We start from the raw sequence: 23,549 nt of genomic DNA, 5'->3' as shown, positions 1-23,549 counted from the left end.
AGATTCAATTGTGGGGATATTTTGTGCTAATTTTTTGAGTTCTGTCAGCCAAGCATCTGTGGTTCACTCTTCTAACACTCAGCGCATCACCTTCAATCCCATGCTTGCTGCCTTCTTGAGAGTGTGCTTCCAAGGTAAACAGTGTTTCACCTTTGATGCTCCATTACCAGAGGTCAGATCCTGCACTGGTTTCCATTCTCTAATTTGCCTTCTCCTTCTCCCAGGTTTTCTGAGTCCTCATCCTTTCTTTGGAATAACAGACCACTCTTATGCAAGTGTTCTGCGCCAAGGTCTGGGTGAGTGCATGTTTACAATGCTGTGTGTTTGGGAGCAAGTTAGAGCAGTTTGCACTATTTCTCTGCCTACTGGGCATCGATAAATCAACATTTTCCACATATAATTCACAGAAATTTGATGTTTGTTTAGCTCCGTTTTCTATACAGCCATGGTCCGAGGTTTTGTCCGAAGACTCCTGCTTTGAGGCTAGGGGAGGCTGGGTCACATGTTTCCCTCCATCCCCAGCCCAGCTGGAAGCCTGAAAGATGCCCAGGTCAGCCCGTGGCCCATTTTCTGCCCTGCTCCACCCTGGCCTGTCCAAATGCCACATGGCCCTGTCATACATCTGGCTGGCAAGCGATCCTTGGGGTAGAGCATCTATCCCCTCTTCTCCGTGTTTGCCCCCTGCCTGGTGCCCCTCTATATCTGCCCTCCTGCTCTCCCGGCCTCTCAGCGCCATCTCCCCTCTTCCTCCCCATAGTGTCTCAGCGTTTTCCTGCCTTTGGTGAAATGGGGCCATTTCTCTCAAGGGTCGTTTTAAATATGCAGATTTTTAAATTTTTATTTTATTGAATTATATTCAGTTTACAATTTTGTTTCAATTTCTGGTGTACAGCTCAATGCTTCAGTCATACAATAACATTCGTATATTCATTTTCATGTCCTTTCTCACCATGAGCTACTACAAGATTTTGACTATGGTTCCCTGTGCTGTGTGGTATAAACTTGTTGCTTTATTTTATATTTACCACTCACTATCTGCAAATCTCGAACTCCCAGTCTATCCTTTCCCACCCTGTTCCCCTCTGATAACCATGAGTTTGTTTTCTAAGTCTGTTTAATTTTAGATTCCACATGAGTATTGTCATATGGTGTTTTTCTTTCTTTCTGGTTTACTTCACTTAGAATGATGTTTTCCAGGGCCATCCATGTTGCTCCAAATGGCATGATATTATTTTTTATGGCTGAGTAGTATTCCATTGTATACATGACATGGCTTCTGTATCCAGTCATCTGTTGCTGGACATTTAAGCTGTCTCCATGTCTTGGCTATTGTAAATAGTGCTATGAACATTGGGGTGCTGGTGTCTTTCTGTATTAATGCTTCCTTTGGATATATGCCCAGGAGTGGGATTATTGTATCATATAGTAAGTGTATTTTTAGTTTTTTGAGGACTCTCCATACCATTTTCCATAACTGCTGTACCAAACTACATTCCCACCGACAGTGTACAAGGGTTCACTTTTTCCACACCCTCTCTAGCATTTACCATTTGAATATTCATGCTTTAATTATTTTATTGCAGCAGCAACATGTAAGAATGAAAAAGTGGCATCCTGGTGGCTGGGGGATGAGCCTGTGTGTGTGTCCCTGTGCATGTGTGTATGTTCCTGTATGTGTGTACATGTCCCTGTGTGTACATGTGTGCCCTCCATGTGCCTGCATGGGGGTGGGGAGTGGGGCTGGAGCCTGTGTGTGTGACTGACATCTCAGGCATGTGGGCCTGGAGGGGTGTGCGAGGCTGTGATGCTGGGCTGAGAGGCTGTGACCTGACCAAGGCCACACAGCCCATCTTGGGGCCCAGGGCCCCACCCTTGCTTCCAGGCCTGTCACCAATCAGCTGGGGTGTCCCCTGCCATGACACAGGGCTTGGAGTCCTGACCCTAAGGGCCCCACAACTTCCCTCAGGAGGAGGGGTATCTGGGGCAGGAGGAGGTGGCTGGGCTTGGCATGGGGATGGGGGAGCAGGGAATCCAAGGGGGTGAGCATGGCTCTGGAGTTTGGGGGTGACCATCAGCAGTGAGGTGAGGGGAGTAAGAAGGGCCTCCTCACCAGGACTGAGTTTGTCACCCCGGCCAAGGGAGCCGCTCTTCTGCACAAGGGCCAATTTTGAAAAATGTGGAAAACCAAGTTTCAGGCTCCATGGTAGATAAGTCCCATTCCAGACGGAAATAGCAGGATGTGACCCCGTAAAAAGTGGTGAGCGCACGTGAGCCATCGCCTCGCCCAGAAAGGAATTCCCCCGAGAGCCAGAGCTCACCCCACACCCACCCAGGGGAATGGGAGGCCTGGAGTGATGGCCCTGCTGTGGTCCCACTACCCAGGAAGATGGGGAGAAGGGCCGCTGGTCATACAGTCGAGGCCCAAGGAGGGGAAGAGACCTGCCCAGGTCACCCAGCACAGGAGGGCAGTCGGGTGGGACCCAGGACTTCGGGCTTGTCATAGGCCCTCTTCTTAGGAAAGGGGCACAGGCCTGCCTGGGAAAGAAGCATCGGGTAAGTGAATAACCCTGCAGACAGGGCCAAGTTGGCTGGCTGGCCGAGCCTCAGTTTCCCCTCTGTGGAACAGGGCCGGGAATGCGCCTGCTCACAGGGTCTCTGTGAAGCTAGAGATGGTGCTGCTGTGGTGCTGGGGAGAGCCCTCCTGGTCCTCCTTACCTTGGAAGTGGCTGGAGGGCCCTTCCTGAGGGCCGATGGTGCCTGTCTAGCTGGGCGGGCTGCTGGTCCCTGCGGCCCTGACAGTGGCAGCTACACGGCTTGGTGAAGGATGGGTCAACTCCCCTTCCCAGGCACCCTGGCCCATCGTCTCCCACCACGCACACTGGGCTGGCTCCCTCTTTCCTTCCTGCCTCCTCTTGTCTCTGCTTCCCCCCACCTGGTGTCCCTCTCTTGTCACCTCCTGTCCCTCTCTAGGACTTGACCCCCACCTTTCTCTCTCTCACTCACACACTGTCTCTCCCTGCGTGTGTCTTTCTCTGCCTCTCCCCCAGGCCCTCAGGCCCTGAGCTCAGGTCTAGCCCTGTCCAGGGCCACAGAGCCACAGGGCCACATCTCTCCCAGCACTCCCACCCTCACAGCGATGTTCCAGCCCCAGCTCTGCTCACAGTGGAGGAGCCTGGTTACAGAGCTGCTCCTGCTGGCATTTGCTGCTGCATCGCTGATCCCCCCCACTTCCCGGGCAGCACAGCAGTCCCACCTTGACCTGTTTGTGGCCCAGCCTGGACCCCAGAGCTGCTGCAGGGCTGGCTGCCTCCCCCACCTGGAAGGAGGGAGGGCCCCGTGGGCTCCAGGGACAGCTGGCGCAGAGTGGAGTGGACTCTTTTTATGCCCAACACCTTCTCCCTGGCAGTGGTGGCACCCCAACCACTGACCCTGCCCGGCCTACCTCAGAGTCAGGAGGCTGTGGGAGGATGAAGGGCTCTCATGGGGCCCACTGAGAGCACTGCCGCCCTCAGCCCCCCTCAGGGTCTGCCTGGAGCCGGGGCTGCCGGGCAGCTGACGCGGGGCGGGGGCACGGGCCTGGTCAGTGCAGGGCCTCTCGCTGGACGCCCATGGCCTCCCTGCACCTCATCCGTTCCTCACCATGAGACACGGCCACTTCATTCTGGTCATCTAGCTCATGACCAGACACCCCTGTGACTGACAGGCCCCACATGCCCAGTGAGTGTTTACTGACTGAAGCAGCACAGCCATCACTAGATCTAGACACAGGCTGTACCCACCACCCAGGAGGAGCCCCGGGGCCCCTGTGGTCACTGCTGCCCTGAAGGGGTAACCTTGCATCTGCCCTGTCATCTTAGTTCCTGCTGGTTTGTGAGTTGTGTGCCCGTGAATCACTGCATGCCCTCAAGAGGGTGTGACCACTAGTCCTCCAGGAAGCAGACACTGACACAGAGAGAACTGTGACAATTTCATTAGGGGTGACAATAGGAGAGAACAGCAGAGGGGGCAGGTTGGAGCAGGGAAACATTCGGGCCGTAATGCACCTCTGACATCTTCTCTAAACACATCATTGCCACAGCTGAGGGGCCCCTTCATGTGGCAAATGGACTGTGCTGTAAGGCAAAAAGAGTTATTTATTTTAATATGATCTTATTTTTTCCTGATTTTGTCTTCTCTAATGTATGTATGGCCTCTGACGGACACTGTAGTCTGTGTGTGCATCTCCCTGTCTATACAGAATGACAATAATTATTTTCACATCTCAGACACAGATCTCAAAATGTGCACATTCTCATTATTTGAATTCCTTCTTTAACTAGTAAGACCTAATATTTAATAGAAGAATGGGACCTTTTGCCTTTTGTTTAAAGCAGAGAATGGTAAGCTCTGGGCCTGAGCTCTTATATCTTCAGTTTAATTTAATGTACTTCCTAAGGTCTCTTTTGATGATTCTGTGTGCAGACACTTTCTTTTAAACTATGAGAATGCTGAGTGAGAAATATGTCCCAGTCATTTTGCAAAACAATGTGTGTGCTTGACCCAACCCTCCTCACAATGACGTCAGGGACCAGCATTACCCCCGGCTCACAGAGAATAATGCTGAGACCCTGTGGGGGCCCCACTGAGTCTTGGTGTTAGGGGATGAACTGCAAGAACTCAAAGAATCAGAAATTGGATCTTGTGACATAAATGTGGAGATGCCAAGCTGACAGTGGGCATGGTGACAGGAGGGAGCAGGGGTGTAGGGACAGGGGTCCTACAGGGTGTCTCCTGATCACCCCTGACTTCCCCCAAAGAACCTGCCTCATGCTGAAGGGAAAGGCACCTGCTCAGCTGATCTAAATCCTGCCTGCACTTTTCAAATCACTGGGGCAAAAGAAAATTTCAGCCACACAAATTACCCTGAAAAAAACAAGCTAAATTTCAGTTTCTCTGATATCCAGAGATTTCATCCAGACACAGAACTTTCAGTAACCCTAGAGAACAATCATCTTTATATGAGGTTGTGAACTGAGGGATTTCTGGAGGCACTGGGTTCTGAAGGGGATACGTGCATGGCTGCACTGAGTCCCCTGCACACATACGTGGCTCTGAGTGGACCTCACGCCGCATTCACATGGCCCACCTGAGCTGCCTGCCCTGCCCGGAGTGACCTTCCAGCTCCATCTGAGTGAACCCAACAAACGCCCACTGGGCAGCCCTTTAATTTCTTTCTTCCCCTCCACACCCTCTTATTCACTCCTGTGTGGCTCACGTGTCCCTCTTCTGCACTCTGAGACCCTGCACGGGCACATCTGCTATGGTGACAAGCTGTCTGCTGTGAATGTCTCTCCCTCACTCGCTCCCTTACCCCTCGAGGCAACCCCATGAGCCCCTGAAGTTAGGGGTGTGCTTCACCCCTCACAGAGCACATCACATGGTCCATGCAAGAGGCACATCTGCCAAACTGGGACTTCAAATTCATTTGATATTCTGTCAAAAGTCTCTTCTGTTCTATACAAGAGACATCTGCTTCCCAGGTCAGGATGGGGAAATGACACAGTCCATCAGATGTGTGTGCTGGGAAGCTAGACAGACGTCACAATGTCCCAAGTCAGATTTCCTCAGGCATCGCAAGGCCCTGGAGTGCCATCTCCCCTTCTGCAAAGACTCGACAAGGGAGCAGAAGCACATGCTCTCATCTTACCGAGTGCTGTAACTGGTGGTGGTGGTGGTGGCGGTGGGTGAGACCACATAGGCCACAACAGAGGTGGGGGTGGTGGTGATGAATAGCCTCTGAGAAGTGATGCTGGGTGTTCCATCGGGTGAGGCACACCAAGTGGTCCTGCACAAGTACCGGGACATCGGGAATCCACAGTGACCTGCAGAACAGAAGAGAGAGCTGTGTTGGATGACAGACAAAAGGAACAACACCTACAGAACCTGAAACCCAATGCAGCAGCTGTCAGCACAGGGCACCCTCCCCTCCACCGGGTGCCCAGACAGCAGAACAGGGCCACACACTCGACCTTGGGGATAAAACACTGTTGCCACATGACACTGCCGGTGTCTGTAAGTGGAGGAAGGCGAGAGTCCTGCCTGAGATGATGTACAGAGGTTCCAGCAAATTGATAAAGTAGGACCTCCCAAACAGGAAGCCTCTCTGTGCAGGACAACCCACCCTGACACCTTCCCCATTTGTTATCCTGCAAATAACACCAACGGGATTTTAGCTCATGTGGAAAATCCCACGGTGTGTGATGAGACAGAGAAGAAGCTGTGACAGCTTCCAGGGCAGAACCGACCCACCGCGGGATGGAGAACATGATGCCAGGACTGTGGTGCAAATTGGTCCTGCAGGGAAGTAGGCATTTTCATGGCGGGCACTTGCCCTTCTAGCCTCAATTCCCTACTACAAATGCACCATCTCTGAGAGTCAGGCTTTTCTGCACAAGAGTACAACTGGAGGCAGCGGGGAATGCACCTTTACCACCCCAGAAGAGACAGTGATGGCCTGTGATATTACCACACCCAGGAAGACTCAAAGTTGCACAAACACCACGGTGTAAGGCTGGAGGGGTGGCTTAGATCAGTTTTCAGTTACAAGGAATTGAATGGGCATTATACAAAGGAGAATCCCACAGATTGAGCCAGGAAACCATTCAAAGCATGACAACAGGAACCGGTCTCAGTGAAACAGGAGCAATTCCAAGAGAAGAAGGAAAACAGGAGTTAACCAAGCCAGGAGAAGTCAGCATGGAGCAAGGGCTCACCATTCTTATGCTATTTTAAGAAAAACACAGTCAAAATCTGAGGTCTTCAGCCCTCATGCACTCCCTCGCAGATGGCGTCTGCAAGTAACACTCAAGGTGACAGGGGGAGAGGAAAAGCCAATGGAAACTGGGCAAGAGTTTGAATTTGAAAACAAAAAGAAATGACAGACCCATAACAGAACAAACAGTCTGCAGACAAGGACACAAGAGGCTGCTGCAAAAACAAAAAGAATACATATCCCAGAAACACATTCACTGAAAAAGATCTCCCAATTTATCTAGGCCTCCGTGGTCGCCTCAGGAGGGTGGGAGTTACCGTTGAACACAGGAGACACACGAGGTTCTGAATCGGAAAAAAAACACAGAAAGGATGGAGGATTAGGCTAATCAGAGAAGACTATATTCAAGGAAAACAAAAATTTGAGCCTTCATTCCCATATGACAATCGCTCTCATATCACACGGAGTGGGAGACAGTTCTCAGGACCCTTGACTGAAGAGACCACAGGCCCCGGGTTCGGGTGTTTCTTCCATAACAGATTATCGGCTGTGGTAGGTCAGGGCTCCACTCGCTGCAGTGACAGGGGCGGGTCTGACCTCCAGGGAGCCTGGAATGTGGTGTATGTTGAAGGCCTGTGTGCAGAACCGACACGTCTGCCCTCCGTCAGAGGACCCTCTTTCCCTCTACAACAGACACCTCCCTCCCCAGGGCAGGACGGGGAAGACGCGGTCCATCAATTGCGTCTGCTATGGGACCAGAGGGACACGACCGTGAGCCCAGTCATGGCCGCCCATGCACGGGGTAGATCCGGAGAACGATCTGCCTTTCTTATGCAGTGACTCAAGGAAGAAACAGAGGAGAATGCTTTCCTCTTACCGATTGGAGCAGCTGGCGGTGGGGGTCGAAATTTCACAGGGCACCAAGGGGGACCAGGTTCAGGTGCCCAGCTGGGCGACGACGGGCCGCACCCGGGGCAGGCCACGCAGGCTCGTCCTCGGAAAGGTTGGGGCCCTCCGGCCCACGGGGTGACCTGCAGGACAGAAGGGAGGGCTGGGTTGGATGAAAGACAAAAGCGCCAACACCGACAGGAACCGAAACCCAATGCAGCAGCCGTCGGCACCGGGCACCCTCCCATCCACCGGGTGCCCAGAGAGCAGCACGGTGCCACATGCTCCACCCAGCCCTCTGGGGCCTGCCTGCAGCCTGGGCCGCACAGGGGGGCACAGGGATATGACCCTGAATCCGCACGTCACCACCGCCACTGTCTGCAAGTGGAGGAACCCAAGGGTCCTCCTGCCCGAGAGGCTGCACACAGAGCTTCCAGCACACGGGCAAACAAGCGCCTTCCAAACAGCCAGCCTCTCTGGGCGGGACGGCCCTCCCCGCCACCTTCCCCAACTCCACGCAAGCTTGCCCGGCGTGGACAAGGAACACGGAGACGGGACAGACGTGAAGAGCTCATTCTCCACACGAGCAAGCAGAGCCAAACCAGGGTCACCGCTCTGCCTGCAGGGCTCTGCCTACAGGGCTCTGCCTGCAGGGCTCTGCCTACAGGGCTCTGCATGCAGGGCTCTGCCTGCAGGACCCTGCCAGGCCCATTCTGCCCCCTCCTCACAAAGGGCCCCCTCCTCCACGCAGGGGCTGCACCTGGGCGCAAAGAGCCCTGGGGAGCTGGGCATCCCGGAGTCCTGCGGCGGAGATGGCCAAGGGCTCAAGAGGGGACAAGGCTGTCCTCAGAAGGGACTCAGGCTCCGCTACAATCATCCGTATCCTCAGGGACGTCTGGATTTCACGTTCGCTACGGAACGCACCCTACTTGCATGCTACGGGAGAGTGACGTGGGGAGTCTCAACCCCACACCTGACACCAAAGGGACTGTAACAGCTCGTACGCAAAACCCCACGGTGTGCCATGAGACCGACGAGCAGCTCTGACAGCTTCCAGGGCAGGCACAACCCGGCGCAGAGTGGGGGACAAACACAACGTCCTCACTCTGGTGCGCATCAGAATTCCCCCGCAGGAAAGGAGGCATTTTCACTGCGGGCTCTTTCCCTTCCAGCCTTTATTCCCTACTACATACACACCATCTCCGAGAGCCAGGCTTTTCTGCCCACAGTACAACTGGAGGCAGCTGCCAAGAAACATTTACCTCCCGAGAAAAGACAGTGACGGGCTGTGACGTTTACCACACCCAGGAAGACTCCAAGTTGCACAAAGCACACCGTACATAGCTGGAGGGAGGGCTTTGCCCCTTTTCCAGTTACCAGGATCTGAATGGACATTCTAAACAGGAGAATCACCTGGCCTGAGCCGGGAAACCAGTCAAAAGAACGACGACACAGAAATCCGTCTCAGGGACCCAGGAGCAACCCTAGGTGCAGGAGGTCAGGAAGGAGTCGGCCGGGCCAGGAGAAGTCAGTGTGGAGCGCGGGCTCACTCTCCTCACGCTGCTTCGAGAAACCCACAGTCAAAGTCTGAGGGCCCCGGCTCCTAAGCACTCCCTCATGGCTCTTGCAGGCACCAGCCAAGGCGACGGGCTCCCGGGAGAAGCATCCCACTGGCTCCTGGGCAAGAGATTTGAGTCTGAAAAAGGCAGTGACATCCACGCCACACCCGTCACAGGACACACAGTCTGCAGACGAGGCCAGGAACGGCTGCCGGGAGAACTGGAATATCACCTTTCCCAGGACGAGGCCCAACAGAGCATGACCACCCCAATCCCTGGGCCTCCGGGGCCGCCGCAGGTGGGCGGGCGCTGCCGGGCCACACCGGAGCCACGCCAGGTCCCGCGTCAGCTAAAAACCACAATAAAGAATGGAGGATTAGGCTTTCCTGCGAAGACACTGCTGAAGCGAAACAAATCCTTTGCGCCTTCCTTCCTTCCTTCCTTCCCCGTATCACACTCGTTTCTTGGAGGAACTGGATACTGACCCCAGGAACTCCTGCATGCTAAGCCCGCATTCTCTCTACTGCTGAGCTTCATATACCCTTCCCCCCAGAGCACACTAGTTTCTAGGCACAGAGAACAAGAAATGCCAGCCACGTTCACAAACTTACCCAGTGAATAATAAGCTCCGTGTGCTCCAAAATCAGAGGTCAGGGTTTTATGATCCATCAGCTCCTGCGGAGCCACTTCTATAGTCCCAGTAGCGTACTCCGGTTTTGTAATTTCGGGCTAAGTCGCACATTCCTAGGAACACAAAACAAGATAAATCAGGAACCGAACTTCAGATCATGTGCCTACACTTAGTCTGTCAGGTAGACATCATTTATTTACCGAAGTTATCAGAACATAAGCAGTATCCTGGGAGAAGCTGGCGGTACAAATAAAAGGCAGATTCTCCTCTCTGTTCTGCCAGAGGCACAGGATCCATGAAAACATATCAGCACAGAAAAGTTTCAACAGCTCTTCAACTGAGGTGAACGGGTACAGTAACGCCACAAAGGACAGGAGAGTCCGCTGCACATGGATAGCTCAGGGAATGCTGGGAAGACCGCACTGTTTCGTAAAAGAGAGATCCAGCGCAGAGGGGGGATGTGGAGGGGCTTTGGGGAAGGGCAGCCTGAGTAAAAGGAGCAGGTGGGAAACAGCGTAAGGCATTAAGGAAACTAGACCACTGTTACTGGCGGTGGAATGGGAAGACAAAACATGCTGCCTTGAAAATGAAACATCACTTAATTAATTTCAAGTGAGGAAGGCTAAAATAAGAACCAACACCAAGATGCACCTAACTTTCCCAGGGATGAATTTCTTTTCAATATCCTCTAATGAACTGTAAGGGAAAGACCCTGAAAACAAGAATGCCCATACAGACACTGGCTTCACTAGGTGAGTCTGGAAAATGAACACAAGTGCATTATCCAGTCCTACGGCATTAAGCACAGAATTACATCCTAAACTGTAAGTTAAAAGCATAAGTCAAAAATTCTCATCAGCAGATGCAAACGTGAAAATGTACACTCACACCAACCCCCGGTTTATGTCTCAGAATCCCCTGGTATTTATATAGTACCACAAGGACATTAACAACAAGAGACTGTACCTCATCCCAGGAAGATTCTCTTACTCTCTCTTCTGTAAAGTGGCTCAATGACACACCATCTGTAAAATGTATTTACATGTACATTAATGAGAATATACACGAATGTATATTAAAACCACCATGTGCGTCTATCTCCGTTCGTGGATGTGTCAAAACAAAAGTGGCAGAAAAGACTTTCAAAGAGTTAGAGCATTATCTGAAAAAAATGCTTAAGTCACGGTTGGGATATATTTCAAACCAAGTAGTAAGAGGAAAACACGTAAAAATAATGGATATGGAAGTTGGGTTTGCGCACTATGTGTTTCTAACATTTGAAGATTGCTCTTGTTTTTGTTTTTTTTTCTTCTGTTTTTAAATGAAGGTAAAGGGAATGAGCACACGGAATTCCGCATGCTAAGCAAGCATTCTATTTACCACTAACCTATGTCCTTCACCGAGTCAACTAGCTTCTCGGCATAGATAAAATAAAATACAAAACACCCTTTCACGGTTCACTGCCTTACAAAACATGTTAGTGTGCTGAAGCGCAAAAGATCTTTGAGGCCTTCTTCCACGTATCACACTAAATCTCACATCAGACCGAGTGGGAGACAGGTCTCAGGAACCTTCACTGAAGAGACCACAGGCCCCGGGTTCGGGTGTGTCTTCCATAACCGATCATCGGCTGTGGAAGTTCAGGGCTCCACTCGCTGCAGACAGTGACAGGGGCGGGCTTGTCCTCCAGGGAGCCCAGAACGTGGTGTCTGTTGAAGGCCCGTGTGCAGAACAGACACGTCTGCCCCCGTCAGAGGACCCTCTTTCCCTCTACAACAGTCACCTCCCTCCCCAGGGCAGGACGGGGAAGACGCGGTCCATCAAGTGCGTCTTCTTAGGGACCAGAGGGACACGGCCGTGAGCCCAGTCAAGGCCGCCCGTGCACGGGGAAGCCCCGGAGAGTGATCTTCCCTTCTTCTGCAGTGACTCAAGGAAGAAACAGAGGACTATGCTTTCCTCTTACCGAGCGGAGCAGCTGGCGGTGGGGGGCGAGTTTGCACAGGGCACCAAGGGGGACCAGGTTCAGGTGCCCAGCTGGGCGACGATGGGCCGCACCCGGGGCAGGCCACGCAGTCTGGTCCTCGGACAAGTTGGGGCCCTAAGGCCCACGGGGTGACCTGCAGGACAGTAGGGAAGGCTGGGTTGGATGACAGACAAAAGCGCCAACACCGACAAGAGCCGAAACCCAATGCAGCAGAATTCAGCACCGGGCACCCTCCCCTCCACCGGGTGCCCAGAGAGCAGCACGGTGCCACACGCTCTGCCCAGGCATCTGGGGCCTGCCTGCAGCCTGGGCCGCAAAGTGGGACACGGGGATACGACCCTGACGCCGAACGTCGCCGCCGCCGCTGTCTCCAAGTGGAGGAAGCCAAGGGTCCTCCTGCACGAGAGGCTGCACACAGAGCTTCCAGCACACGGGCAAACTAGTGCCTTCCCAACAGCCAGCCGCACTGGGCGGGACGGCCCTCCCCGCCACCTTCCCCAGCTCCACGCAAGCTTGCCCGGCGCGGACCAGAAACACGGACACGGGACGGACGTGAAGAGCTCATTCTCCAATCGAGCAAGCAGAGCCACACCAGGGTAACCGCTCTGCCTGCAGGGCTCTGCCTGCAGGGCTCTGCCTGCAGGACCCTGCCAGGCCCTTTCTGCACCCTCCACACAAAGGGCCCTCCTCCGACCCACAGGGGATGCCCCTGGGCTCAAAAAGCCCTGGGGAGCTGGGCATCCCGGAGTCCTGCAGCAGAGCTGGCCAAGGGATCCTAAGGGGACAAGGCTGTCCTCAGAAGGGTCTCAGGCTCGGCTACAATCATCCCTATCCTCAGGGACGTCTGGATGTTACGTTCGCTATGGAACGCACCCTAAATGCGTGCTACGGGAGAGTGACGTGGGGAGTCTCAACCCCACACCTGACACCAAAGGGACTGTACCAGCTCGTGCACAAAACCCCACGGTGTGCCATGAGACCGACGAGCATCTCTGACAGCTTCCAGGGCAGGCCCGACCCGGCGCAGGGTGGGGGCAAACACAACGTACGCACTCTGGGGCGCATCGGAATTCCCCCGCAGGGAAGGAGGCATTTTCACGGCGGGCTCTTTCCATTCCAGCCTCTATTCCCTACTACAAACGCACCATCTCCGAGAGCCAGGCTTTACTGCCCAGAGTACAACTGGAGGCAGCGGCCAAGACACACTTACCTCCCGAGAAAAGACAGTGAATTGCTGTGATGTTTACCACACCCAGGAAGACTCCAAGTTGCACAAAGCACACCGTACAAAGCTGGAGGGAGGGCTTTGCCCCTTTTCAAGTTACCAGGATCTGAATGGACATTCTAAACAGGAGAATCACCTGGCCTGAGCCGGGAAACCAGTCAAAAGAACGACGACACAGAAATCCGTCTCAGTGACCCAGGAGCAACCCCAGGTGCAGGAGGTCAGGAAGGAGTCAGCCGAGCCAAGAGGTCAGTGTGGAGAGAGTGCTCACCCTCCTCATGCTGCTTCGAGAAACCCACAGTCAAATTCTGCGGGCCCCGGCTCCTAAGAACTCCCTCATGGCTCCTGCAGGCACCAGCGAAGGCGAAGTTCTCCCGGGAGAAGCAGCCCACTGGCTCCTGGGCAAGAGTTTTGAGTCTGAAAAAGGCAGCGACACGCCACGCCAGAAACGTCACAGGACACACAGTCTGCAGACGAGGCCAGGAACGGCTGCCGGGAGAAGGGGAAGATCACCGATCCCAGGACGAGGCCCAACAGAGCATGACCACCCCACTTACCTGGGCCTCCGGGCCCGCCGCAGGTGGGCGGGTGCTGCCGGGCCTCACCGGAGCCAGGTGAGGTCGGGTCCTGCGTCGGCTAAAAACCAGAGAAAAGGGTGGAGGATTCGGCTTTCCTGCGAAGACATTGCTGAAGCGAAACAAATTCTTTGCGCCTTCCTTCCTTCCTTCCTTCCACGTATCACACTCGTTTCTTGGAGGAACTGGATACTGACCCCAGGAACTCCTGCATGCTAAGCCCGCATTCTCTCTACTGCTGAGCTACATATACCCTTCCCCACAGAACACACAAGTCTCTAGGCACAGAGAACAAAAAATGCCAGCCACGTTCAATAACTTACCCAGTGTATAATAAGCTCCGTGTGCTCCACCAACAGAGGTCAGTGTTTTATGATCCGTCAGCTCCTGCGGAGCAACTTCTACAGTCCCAGTAGCGTACTCCGGTTTTGTAATTTCGGGCTTAGTCGCCCCTTCCTAGGAACACAAAACAAGATATATCAGGAACCGAACTTCAGATCATGTGCCTACGCTTAGTCAGTCAGGTAGACAACAGTTATTTACCGAAGCTATCAGAACATAAGCCCTATCCTGGGAGAAGCTGGCGGTACAAATAAAAGGCAGATTCACCTCTCTGTTCTGCCAGAGGCACAGGATCCATGAAAACAAATCTGCACAGAAAAGTTTCAACAGCTCTACAACGGAGGTGAATGGGTACAGTAACACCACAAAGGACAGGAGAGTCCGCTGCACGTGGATAGCTCAGGGAATGCTGGGAAGACCGCACTGTTTCATAAAAGAGAGGTCCAGCGCAGTGGGGGGATGTGGAGGGGCTTTGGGGAAGTGCAGCCTGAGTAAAAGGAGCAGGTGGGAAACAGCGTAAGGCATTAAGGAAACTAGACCACTGTTACTGGCGGTTGAATGGGAAGACAAAACATGCTGCTTTGAAAATGAAACATCACGTAATTAATTTCAAGTGAGGACGGCTAAAACAAGAACCAACACCAAGATGCACGTAACTTTCCCAGGGATGTTTTTCTTTTAAATATCCTCTAAAGAACTGTAAGGGAAAGACCCTGAAAACAAGAATGCCCATTCAGACACTGGCTTCACTAGGTGAGTCTGGATAATGAACAGAAGTGCATTATCCAGTCCTACGGCATTAAGCACAGAATCACATCCTAAACTGTAAGTTAAAAGCATAAGTCAAAAATTCTCATCAGCAGATGCAAACGTGAAAATGCATGCCCATACCAACCCCCGGTTTATGTCTCATAATCCCCTGGTACTTATATAGTCACACAAGGACTTTAACAACAAGACACTGTACCTCATCCCAGGAAGATTCCCTTCCTCTCTCTTCTGTAAAGTGCCGCACTGACACACCATTTGTTAAATGTAGTTACAGGTACATTAATGAGAATATTCCCGAATGTATATTAAAACCACCATGTGCGTCTATCTCCGTTCGTGGATGTGTCAAAACAAAAGTGGCAGAAAAGACATTCAAAGAGTTAGAGCATTTTCTGAAAAAAATGCTTAAGTCACGGTTGGGATATATTTCAAACCAAGTAGTAAGAGGAAAACACGTAAAAAGAATGGATATGGAAGTTGGGTTTGCGCACTATGTGTTTCTAACATTTGAAGATTGCTCTTGTTTTTGTTTTTTTTTCTTCTGTTTTTAAATGAAGGTAAAGGGAATGAGCACACGGAATTCCGCATGCTAAGCAAGCATTCTATTTACCACTAACCTATGTCCTTCCCCGAGTCAACTAGCTTCTCGGCATAGATAAAATAAAATACAAAACACCCTTTCACGGTTCACTGCCTTACAAAACATGTTAGTGTGCTGAAGCGCAAAAGATCTTTGAGGCCTTCTTCCACGTATCACACTAAATCTCACATCAGACCGAGTGGGAGACAGGTCTCAGGAACCTTCACTGAAGAGACCACAGGCCCCGGGTTCGGGTGTGTCTTCCATAACCGATCATCGGCTGTGGAAGTTCAGGGCTCCACTCGCTGCAGACAGTGACAGGGGCGGGCTTGTCCTCCAGGGAGCCCAGAACGTGGTGTCTGTTGAAGGCCCGTGTGCAGAACAGACACGTCTGCCCCCGTCAGAGGACCCTCTTTCCCTCTACAACAGTCACCTCCCTCCCCAGGGCAGGACGGGGAAGACGCGGTCCATCAAGTGCGTCTTCTTAGGGACCAGAGGGACACGGCCGTGAGCCCAGTCAAGGCCGCCCGTGCACGGGGAAGCCCCGGAGAGTGATCTTCCCTTCTTCTGCAGTGACTCAAGGAAGAAACAGAGGACTATGCTTTCCTCTTACCGAGCGGAGCAGCTGGCGGTGGGGGGCGAGTTTGCACAGGGCACCAAGGGGGACCAGGTTCAGGTGCCCAGCTGGGCGACGATGGGCCGCACCCGGGGCAGGCCACGCAGTCTGGTCCTCGGACAAGTTGGGGCCCTAAGGCCCACGGGGTGACCTGCAGGACAGTAGGGAAGGCTGGGTTGGATGACAGACAAAAGCGCCAACACCGACAAGAGCCGAAACCCAATGCAGCAGAATTCGGCACCGGGCACCCTCCCCTCCACCGGGTGCCCAGAGAGCAGCACGGTGCCACACGCTCTGCCCAGGCATCTGGGGCCTGCCTGCAGCCTGGGCCGCAAAGTGGGACACGGGGATACGACCCTGACGCCGAACGTCGCCGCCGCCGCTGTCTCCAAGTGGAGGAAGCCAAGGGTCCTCCTGCACGAGAGGCTGCACACAGAGCTTCCAGCACACGGGCAAACTAGTGCCTTCCCAACAGCCAGCCGCTCTGGGCGGGACGGCCCTCCCCGCCACCTTCCCCAGCTCCACGCAAGCTTGCCCGGCGCGGACCAGAAACACGGACACGGGACGGACGTGAAGAGCTCATTCTCCAATCGAGCAAGCAGAGCCACACCAGGGTAACCGCTCTGCCTGCAGGGCTCTGCCTGCAGGGCTCTGCCTGCAGGACCCTGCCAGGCCCTCTATGCTCCCTCCTCACAAAGGGCCCTCCTCCTCAACGCAGGGGCTGCCCCTGGGTGCAAAGAGCACTGGGGAGCTGGGCATCCCGGAGTCCTGCGGCGGAGCTGGCCAAGGGCTCCCGAGGGGACAAGGCTGTCCTCAGAAGGGACTCAGGCTCCGCTAAAATCATCCCTATCCTCAGGGACGTCTGGATTTTACGTTCGCTTCGGAACTCACCCTACCTGCGTGCTATGGTAGAGTGACGTGGGGAGTCTCAACCCCACACCTGACACCAAAGGGACTGTAACAGCTCGTGCGCAAAACCCCACGGTGTGCCATGAGACCGACGAGCAGCTCTGACAGCTTCCAGGGCAGGCACAACCCGGCGCAGAGTGGGGGACAAACACAACGTCCTCACTCTGGTGCGCATCGGAATTCCCCCGCAGGGAAGGAGGCATTTTCACGGCGGGCTCTTTCCCTTCCAGCCTTTATTCCCTACTACATACGCACCATCTCCGAGAGCCAGGCTTTTCTGCCCACAGTACAACTGGAGGCAGCTGCCAAGACACATTTACCTCTCGAGAAAAGATAGTGACGGGCTGTGATGTTTACCACACCCAGGAAGACTCCAAGTTGCACAAAGCACACCGTACATAGCTGGAGGGAGGGCTTTGCCCGTTTTCCAGTTACCAGGATCTGAATGGACATTCTAAACAGGAGAATCACCTGGCCTGAGCCGGGAAACCACTCAAAAGAACGACGACACAGAAATCCGTAAAAGTGACCCAGGAGCAACCCCAGGTGCAGGAGGTCAGGAAGGAGTCAGCCGAGCCATGTGAAGTCAGTGAGGAGCGAGGGCTCACCCTCCTCACGCTGTTTCGTGAAACCCACAGTCAAAGTCTGCGGGCCCAGGCTCCTAAGCACTCCCTCATGGCTCCTGCAGGCACCAGTCAAGGCGACGGGCTCCCGGGAGAAGCAGCTCACTGGCTCCTGGGCAAGAGTTTTGAGTCTGAAAAAGGCAGCGACACGCCACGCCACACCCATCACAGGACACGCAGTCTGCAGACGAGGCCAGGAACGCCTGCCGGGAGAACGGGAATATCGCCTTTCCCACGATGAGATACAAAAGAGTATGACCACCACACTTACCTGGGCCTCCGGGGCCGCCGCAGGTGGCGGGCGCTGCCGGGCCACACCGGAGCAGCGCCAGGTCCCGCGTCGGCTAAAAACCACAGAAAAGGATGGAGGATTAGGCTTTCCTTCGAAGACACTGCTGAAGCGAAACAAAACCTTTGCGCCTTCCTTCCTTGCTTCCTTCCCCGTACCACACTCGTTTCTTTGAGGAACTGGATACTGACCCCAGGAAATCCTGCATGCTAAGCCCGCATTCTCTCTACTGCTGAGCTCCATATACCCTTCCCCCCAGAGCACACTAGTTTCTAGGCACAGAGAACAAGAAATGCCAGCCATTTTCACTAACTTACCCAGTGTATAATAAGCTCCGTGTGCTCCACAAAAAGAGATCAGTGTTTTATGATCCGTCAGCTCCTGTGGAGCCATTTCTACAGTCCCAGTAGCGTACTCCGGTTTTGTAATTTCGGGCTTAGTCGCCCCTTCCTAGGAACACAAAACAAGATAAATCAGGAACCGAACTTCAGATCATGTGCTTACGTTTAGTCAGTCAGGTAGACAACAGTTATTTACCTAAGCTATCAGAACATAAGCCCTATCTTAGGAGAAGCTGGCGGTACAAATAAAAGGCAGATTCTCCTCTCTGTTCTGCCAGAGGCACAGGATCCATGAAAACAAATCAGCACAGAAAAGTTTCAACAGCTCTACAACAGATGTGAACGGGTACATTAACACCACAAAGGACGGGAGAGTCCGCTGCACGTTTATTGCTCAGGGAATGCTGGGAAGACCGCACTGTTTCGTAAAAGAGAGATCCAGTGCAGAGGGTGGATGTGGAGGGGTTTGGGGAAGTGCAGCCTGAGTAAAAGGAGCAGGTGGGAAACAGCGTAAGGCATTAAGGAATCTAGACCACTGTTACTGGCGGTGGAATGGGAAGACAAAACATGCTGCTTTGAAAATGAAACATCACTTAATTAATTTCAATTGAGGACGGCTAAAACAAGAACCAACACCAAGATGCACCTAACTTTCCCAGGGATGTATTTCTTTTCAATATCCTCTAATGAACTGTAAGGGAAAGACCCTGAAAACAAGAATGCCCATACAGACACTGGCTTCACTAGGTGAGTCTGGAAAATGAACACAAGTGGATTATCAAATCCTACGGCATTAAGCACAGAATCACATCCTAAAATGTAAGTTAAAAGCATAAGTCAAAAATTCTCATCAGTAGATGCAAATGTGAAAATGCACACTCAAACCAACCCCCGGTTTATGTCTCAGAATCCCCTGGTAAATATATAGTCACACAAGGACATTAAAAACAAGAAACTGTACCTCATCCCAGGAAGATTCTCTTCCACTCTCTTCTGTAAAGTGGCGCACTGACACACCATCTGTAAAATGTAGTTACAGGTACATTAATGAGAATATTAACGAATGTATATTAAAACCACCATGTGCGTCTATCTCCGATCGTTGAGGTGTCAAAACAAATGTGGCAGAAAAGACTTTCAAAGAGTTAGAGCATTTTCTGAAAAAAATGCTTAAGTCACGGTTGGGATATATTTCAAACCAAGTAGTAAGAAGAAAACACGTAAAAGGAATGGATATGGAAGTTGGGTTTGCGCACTATGTATTTCTAACATTTGGAGTTTGCTCTTGATTTTGTTTTTTCTTTTCTTCTGTTTTTAAATGGAGGTACCGGGAATGAGCACACGGAATTCGGCATGCTAAGCAAGCATTCTATTTACCACTAAACTATGTCCTTCCCCGAGTCAACTAGCTTCTCGTCATAGATAAAATAAAATACAAAACACTCTTTCACGGTTCACTGCCTTACAAAACATGTTAGTTTGCTGAAGCGCAAAAGATCTTTGAGGCCTTCTTCCCCGTATCACACTAAGTCTCACATCAGACCGAGTGGGAGACAGGTGTCAGGACCCTTGACTGAAGAGACTGCAGGCCCCGGGTTCGGGTTTGTCTTCCATAAACGATCATCGGCTGTGGAAGGTCAGGGCTCCACTATCTGCAGACAGTGACAGGGGCGGGCTTGTCCTCCAGGGAGCCCGGAACGTGGTGTCTGTTGAAGTCCTCTGTGCAGAACCGACACGTCTGCCCTCCGTCACAGAACCCTCTTTCCCTCTACAACAGTCACCTCCCTCCCCAGGGCAGGAAGGGGAAGATGCGGTCCATCATGTGCGTCTGCCTGGGGACAAGAGGGACACGGCCGTGAGCAAAATCAAGGCCGCCCGTGCACGGGAAAGGCCCGGAGAGTGATCTGCCCTTCTTCTGCAGTGACCCAAGGAAGAAACAGAAGACTATGCTTTCCTCTTACCTAGCGGAACAGCTGGCGGTGGGGGGCGAGTTTGCATAGGGCACAAAGGGGAACCAGGTGCAGGTGCCCACCTGGGCGTCGACGGGCCGCACCCGGGGCAGGCCACGCAGGCTGGTCCTCGGAAATTTTGGGGCCCTCCGGCCCACGGGGTGACCTTCAGGACAGAAGGGAGGGCTGGGTTGGATGACAGATAAAAGTGCCAACAACGACAAGAGCCGAAACCAAACGCAGCAGCCGTCGGCACCGGGCAACCTCCCCTCCACCGGGTGCCCAGGGAGCAGCACGGTGCCACACGCTCCGCCCAGCCCTCTGGTGCGTGCCTGCAGCCTGGGCCACACAGGGGGACACGGGGATACGACCCTGATGCCGCACGTCGCCGCCGCCACTGTCTCCAAGTGGAGGAAGCAAAGCGTCCTCCTGCCCGAGAGGCTGCACACACAGCTTCAAGAACACGGGCAAACTAGCGCCTTCCCAACAGCCAGCAGCTCTGGGCGGGACGGCCCTCCCCACCACCTTCCGCTGCTCCACGCAAGCTTGCCCGGCGCGGACCAGGAACACGGATACTGGACGGACGTGAAGAGCTCATTCTCCACACGTGCAAGCAGAGCCGCACCAGGGTCACTGCTCTGCCGGCAGGCCTCTGACTGCAGGGCTCTGCCTGCAGGGCTCTGCCTGCAGGACCCTGCCAGGCCTTCTCTGCCCCCTCCTAACAAAGGGCCTTCCTCCTCCACGCAGGGGCTGCCCCTGGGCGCAAAGAGCCCTGGGGAGCTGGGCATCCCGGATTCCGGCGGCGGAGCCGGCCAAGGGCTCCCGAGGGGACAAGGCTGTCCTCAGAAGGGACTCAGGCACCGCTACAATCATCTCTATCCTCAGGGACGTCTGGATTTTACGTTCGCTAAGGAACGCATCCTACCTGCGTGCTACGGGAGAGTGATGTGGGGAGTCTCAACCCCACACCTGACACCAAAGGGACTATACCAGCTCGTGCGCAAAACCCCACGGTGTGCCATGAGATCTATGAGCAGCTCTGACAGCCTCCAGGGCAGGCACGACCCGGCGCAGGGTGGGGGACAATCACATCGTACGCACTCTGGTGCGCATCGGAATTCCCCCGCAGGGAAGGAGGCATTTTCACGGCAGGCTCTTTCCCTTCCAGCCTCTATACCCTACTACAAACGCACCATCTCCGAGAGCCAGGCTTTTGTGCCCAGAGTACAACTGGAGGCTGCGGCCAAGGCACACTTACCTCCCGAGAATCCACAGTGACGGGCTGTTACGTTTACCACACCCAGGAAGACTCCAAGTTGCACAAAGCACACCGTACAAAGCTGGAGGGAGGGCTTTGCCCCTTTTCCAGTTACCAGGATCTGAATGGCTAGTCTAAACAGGAGAATCACCTGGCCTGAGCCGGGAAACCAGTCAAAAGTACGACGACACAGAAATCCGTCTCAGTGACCCAGGAGCAACCCCAGGTGCAGGAGGTCAGGAAGGAGTCAGCCGAGCCAAGAGGTCAGTGTGGAGAGAGTGCTCACCCTCCTCATGCTGCTTCGAGAAACCCACAGTCAAATTCTGCGGGCCCCGGCTCCTAAGAACTCCCTCATGGCTCCTGCAGGCACCAGCGAAGGCGAAGTTCTCCCGGGAGAAGCAGCCCACTGGCTCCTGGGCAAGAGTTTTGAGCCTGAAAAAGGAAGCGCCACGCCACGCCAGACACGTCACTGGACACACTGTCTGCAGACGAGGCCAGGAACGGTTGCCGGGAGAAGGGGAAGATCACCTTTCCCAGGACGAGGCCCAAAAGAGCATGACCACCCCACTTACCTGGGCCTCCGGTGCCGCCGCAGGGGGGCGGGCGCTGCCGGGCCACACCGGAGCCGCGCCAGGTCTCGCGTCGGCTAAAAACCACAGAAAAGCATGGAGGATTAGGCTTTCCTGCGAAGACACTGCTGAAGCGATACAAAACCTTTGCGCATTCCTTCTTTCATTCCTTCCCCGTATCACACTCGTTTCTTGGAGGAACTGGATACTGACCCCAGGAAATCCTGCATGCTAAGCCCGCATTCTCTCTACTGCTGTGCTACATATACCCTTCCCCCCAGAGCACACTAGTTTCTAGGCACAGAGAACAAGAAATGCCAGCCATGTTCACTAACTTACCCAGTGTATAATAAGCTCCGTGTGCTCCACCAACAGAGGTCAGTATGTTATGATCCGTCAACTCCTGCGGAGCCACTTCTACAGTCCCATTAGCGTACTCCAGTTTTTAATTTCGGGCTTAGTCGCCCCTTCCTAGGAACACAAAACAAGATAAATCAGGAACCGAACTTCAGATCATGTGCCTACGCTTAGTCAGTCAGGTAGACAACAGTTATTTACCGAAGCTATCAGAACATAAGCCCTATCCTGGGAGAAGCTGGCGGTACAAATAAAAGGCAGATTCTCCTCTCTGTTCTGCCAGAGGCACTGGATCCATGAAAACAAATCAGCACAGAAATGTTTCAACAGCTCTACAACTGAGGTGAACGGGTACAGTAACACCACAAAGCACAGGAGAGTCCGCTGCAAGTGGATAGCTCAGGGATTGCTTGGAAGACTGCACTGTTTCATAAAAGATAGATCCAGCGCAGAGGGGGATGTGGAGGGGCTTTGGGGCAGGGCAGCCTGAGTAAAAGGAGCAGGTGGGAAACAGCGTATGGCATTAAGGAAACTAGACCACTGTTACTAGCGGTGGAATGGGAAGACAATACATGCTGCCTTGAAAATGAAACATCACTTAATTAATTTCAAGTGAGGACGGCTAAAACAAGAACCAACACCAAGATGCACCTAACTTTCCCAGGGATGAATTTCTTTTCAATATCCTCTAATGAAATGTAAGGGAAAGACCCTGAAAACAAGAATGCCCATACAGACACTGGCTTCACTAGGTGAGTCTGGAAAATGAACACAAGTGCATTATCCAGTCCTACGGCATTAAGCACAGAATCACATCCTAAACTGTAAGTTAAAAGCATAAGTCAAAAATTCTCATCAGCAGATGCAAACGTGAAAATGCACACTCACACCAACCTCTGGTTTATGTCTCAGAATCCCCTGGTACTTATATAGTCACACAAGGGCATTAACAACAAGAGACTGTACCTCATCCCAGGAAGATTCTCTTCCTCTCTCTTCTTTAAAGTGGCGCACTGACACACCATCTGTAAAATGTAGTTACAGGTACATTAATGAGAATATACACGAATGTATATTAAAACCACCATGTGCGTCTATCTCCGTTCGTGGATGTGTCAAAACAAATGTGGCAGAAAAGACTTTCAAAGAGTTAGAGCATTTTCTGAAAAAAATGCTTAAGTCACGGTTGGGATATATTTCAAACCAAGTAGTAAGAAGAAAACACGTAAAAAGAATGGATATGGAAGTTGGGTTTGCGCACTATGTATTTCTAACATTTGAAGTTTGCTCTTGTTTTTGTTTTTTCTTTTCTTCTTTTTTTAAATGGAGGTA

At 52.9% G+C, this 23,549-nt stretch overlaps 1 long non-coding RNA gene across 1 annotated transcript; it reads right to left on the bottom strand.

The window, feature by feature from the left end:
* Positions 1-3,954: 3,954 nt before the first annotated feature.
* On the bottom strand, positions 3,955-6,170 carry LOC135320717 (uncharacterized). The gene is made up of 2 exons (XR_010379978.1): positions 5,687-6,170; positions 3,955-4,112 (listed from the first exon to the last, which is right to left on the bottom strand). It is a non-coding gene; the product is annotated as an uncharacterized LOC135320717 (long non-coding RNA).
* Positions 6,171-23,549: the final 17,379 nt, after the last annotated feature.

This window comes from Camelus dromedarius, unplaced genomic scaffold (assembly GCF_036321535.1).
Source record: "Camelus dromedarius isolate mCamDro1 unplaced genomic scaffold, mCamDro1.pat HAP1_SCAFFOLD_114, whole genome shotgun sequence".
Lineage (NCBI taxonomy): Eukaryota > Metazoa > Chordata > Mammalia > Artiodactyla > Camelidae > Camelus > Camelus dromedarius.
This window is presented reverse-complemented; position numbering and strand designations above follow the sequence as displayed.